At 60.9% G+C, this 3,513-nt stretch overlaps 1 long non-coding RNA gene across 3 annotated transcripts; it reads right to left on the minus strand.

Annotated features, from left to right (window-relative positions):
* Positions 1-450: 450 nt before the first annotated feature.
* LOC116438776 lies at positions 451-1,240 on the minus strand. 3 transcript variants are annotated; one of them, XR_004237919.1, is made up of 3 exons: positions 1,138-1,240; positions 1,003-1,086; positions 451-548 (listed from the first exon to the last, which is right to left on the minus strand). It is a non-coding gene; the product is annotated as an uncharacterized LOC116438776 (long non-coding RNA). The 3 variants fall into 3 exon arrangements; XR_004237918.1 differs by lacking the exon at positions 451-548 and adding an exon at positions 831-868; XR_004237917.1 differs by lacking the exon at positions 451-548 and adding an exon at positions 913-950.
* Positions 1,241-3,513: the final 2,273 nt, after the last annotated feature.

The raw sequence follows: 3,513 nt of genomic DNA on the forward strand, positions 1-3,513 counted from the left end.
CCAAACCCCTCGTAGAGGAGCAGCTCCTGCTCCACGTGCACCTGGGAACCCCGAAAATGGGGTCAGGGTACCCCAAAATCCAGCCCAGCACCCCAAAATCCACCGGGGAGCCCCAAAATCCACCTGGGAACCCCGAAAATGGGGTCAGGGCACCCCAAAATCCACCTGGGAACCCCCAAAATCCACCAGGGAGCCCCAAAACCCACCTGGGAACCCTCAAAATCCACCGGGGAGCCCCAAAATCCACCTGGGAACCCCCAAAATCCACCTGGGAACCCCGAAAATGGGGTCAGGGCACCCCAAAACCCAGCAGGGAACCCTCAAAATCCACCTGGGAACCCCGAAAATGGGGTCAGGGTACCCCAAAATCCACCGGGGAGCCCCAAAATCCACCTGGGAACCCCCAAACCCCCTCGTAGAGGAGCAGCTCCTGCTCCACGTGCACCTGGGAGCCCCGAAAATGGGGTCAGGGCACCCCAAAATCCAGCCCAGCAGCCCAAAATCCACCGGGGAGCCCCAAAATCCACCTGGGAACCCCCAAAATCCACCTGGGAACCCCGAAAATGGGGTCAGGGCACCCCAAAATCCACCTGGGAACCCCCAAAATCCACCGGGGAGCCCCAAAATCCACCTGGGAACCCCCAAACCCCCTCGTAGAGGAGCAGCTCCTGCTCCACGTGCACCTGGGAGCCCCGAAAACGGGTCAGGGCACCCCAAAATCCACCTGGGAACCCCCAAAATCCACCGGGGAGCCCCAAAATCCACCTGGGAACCCTCAAAATCCACCTGGGAACCCCGAAAATGGGGTCAGGGTACCCCAAAATCCAGCCCAGCACCCCAAAATCCACCTGGGAGCCCCAAAATCCACCTGGGAACCCCGAAAATGGGGTCAGGGTACCCCAAAATCCAGCCCAGCACCCCAAAATCCACCGGGGAGCCCCAAAATCCACCTGGGAACCCCCAAACCCCCTCGTAGAGGAGCAGCTCCTGCTCCACGTGCACCTGGGAACCCCGAAAATGGGGTCAGGGCACCCCAAAATCCAGCAGGGAACCCTCAAAATCCACCTGGGAACCCCCAAAATCCACCTGGGAACCCCCAACCCCCTCGTAGAGGAGCAGCTCCTGCTCCACGTGCACCTGGGAACCCCGAAAATGGGGTCAGGGTACCCCAAAATCCAGCCCAGCACCCCAAAATCCACCGGGGAGCCCCAAAATCCACCTGGGAACCCCGAAAATGGGGTCAGGGCACCCCAAAATCCACCTGGGAACCCCCAAAATCCACCGGGGAGCCCCAAAACCCACCTGGGAACCCCCAAAATCCACCTGGGAACCCCGAAAATGGGGTCAGGGCACCCCAAAACCCAGCAGGGAACCCTCAAAATCCACCTGGGAACCCCGAAAATGGGGTCAGGGTACCCCAAAATCCAGCCCAGCACCCCAAAATCCACCGGGGAGCCCCAAAATCCACCTGGGAACCCCCAAACCCCCTCGTAGAGGAGCAGCTCCTGCTCCACGTGCACCTGGGAGCCCCGAAAATGGGGTCAGGGCACCCCAAAATCCAGCCCAGCACCCCAAAATCCACCGGGGAGCCCCAAAATCCACCTGGGAACCCCCAAAATCCACCTGGGAACCCCGAAAATGGGGTCAGGGCACCCCAAAATCCACCTGGGAACCCCCAAAATCCACCGGGGAGCCCCAAAATCCACCTGGGAACCCCCAAAACCCACCGGGGAACCCTCAAAACCCACCTGGGAACCCTCAAAATCCACCGGGGAGCCCCAAAATCCACCTGGGAACCCCCAAACCCCCTCGTAGAGGAGCAGCTCCTGCTCCACGCGCACCTGGGAGCCCCGAAAATGGGGTCAGGGCACCCCAAAATCCACCTGGGAACCCCCAAAATCCACCGGGGAGCCCCAAAATCCACCTGGGAACCCTCAAAATCCACCTGGGAACCCCGAAAATGGGGTCAGGGTACCCCAAAATCCAACCCAGCACCCCAAAATCCACCTGGGAGCCCCAAAATCCACCTGGGAACCCCGAAAATGGGGTCAGGGTACCCCAAAATCCAGCCCAGCACCCCAAAATCCACCGGGGAGCCCCAAAATCCACCTGGGAGCCCCAAAATCCACCAGGGAACCCCGAAAATGGGGTCAGGGCACCCCAAAATCCAGCCCAGCACCCCAAAATCCACCGGGGAGCCCCAAAATCCACCTGGGAACCCCGAAAATGGGGTCAGGGCACCCCAAAATCCACCAGGGAACCCTCAAAATCCACCTGGGAACCCCGAAAATGGGGTCAGGGCACCCCAAAATCCACCTGGGAACCCCCAAAATCCACCGGGGAGCCCCAAAACCCACCTGGGAACCCTCAAAATCCACCTGGGAACCCCGAAAATGGGGTCAGGGTACCCCAAAATCCAGCCCAGCACCCCAAAATCCACCTGGGAGCCCCAAAATCCACCTGGGAACCCCCAAACCCCCTCGTAGAGGAGCAGCTCCTGCTCCACGTGCACCTGGGAGCCCCGAAAATGGGGTCAGGGCACCCCAAAATCCAGCCCAGCAGCCCAAAATCCACCGGGGAGCCCCAAAATCCACCTGGGAACCCCCAAACCCCTCGTAGAGGAGCAGCTCCTGCTCCACGTGCACCTGGGAGCCCCGAAAATGGGGTCAGGGCACCCCAAAATCCAGCCCAGCAGCCCAAAATCCACCGGGGAGCCCCAAAATCCACCTGGGAACCCCCAAACCCCTCGTAGAGGAGCAGCTCCTGCTCCACGTGCACCTGGGAACCCCGAAAATGGGGTCAGGGTACCCCAAAATCCAGCCCAGCACCCCAAAATCCACCGGGGAGCCCCAAAATCCACCTGGGAACCCCGAAAATGGGGTCAGGGCACCCCAAAATCCACCTGGGAACCCCCAAAATCCACCGGGGAGCCCCAAAACCCACCTGGGAACCCCCAAAATCCACCTGGGAACCCCGAAAATGGGGTCAGGGCACCCCAAAACCCAGCAGGGAACCCTCAAAATCCACCTGGGAACCCCGAAAATGGGGTCAGGGTACCCCAAAATCCAGCCCAGCACCCCAAAATCCACCGGGGAGCCCCAAAATCCACCTGGGAACCCCCAAACCCCCTCGTAGAGGAGCAGCTCCTGCTCCACGTGCACCTGGGAGCCCCGAAAATGGGGTCAGGGCACCCCAAAATCCAGCCCAGCACCCCAAAATCCACCGGGGAGCCCCAAAATCCACCTGGGAACCCCCAAAATCCACCTGGGAACCCCGAAAATGGGGTCAGGGCACCCCAAAATCCACCTGGGAACCCCCAAAATCCACCGGGGAGCCCCAAAATCCACCTGGGAACCCCCAAAACCCACCGGGGAACCCTCAAAACCCACCTGGGAACCCTCAAAATCCACCGGGGAGCCCCAAAATCCACCTGGGAACCCCCAAACCCCCTCGTAGAGGAGCAGCTCCTGCTCCACGCGCACCTGGGAGCCCCGAAAATGGGGTCAGGGCACC

This window comes from Corvus moneduloides, unplaced genomic scaffold, assembly GCF_009650955.1.
Source record: "Corvus moneduloides isolate bCorMon1 unplaced genomic scaffold, bCorMon1.pri scaffold_111_arrow_ctg1, whole genome shotgun sequence".
Lineage (NCBI taxonomy): Eukaryota > Metazoa > Chordata > Aves > Passeriformes > Corvidae > Corvus > Corvus moneduloides.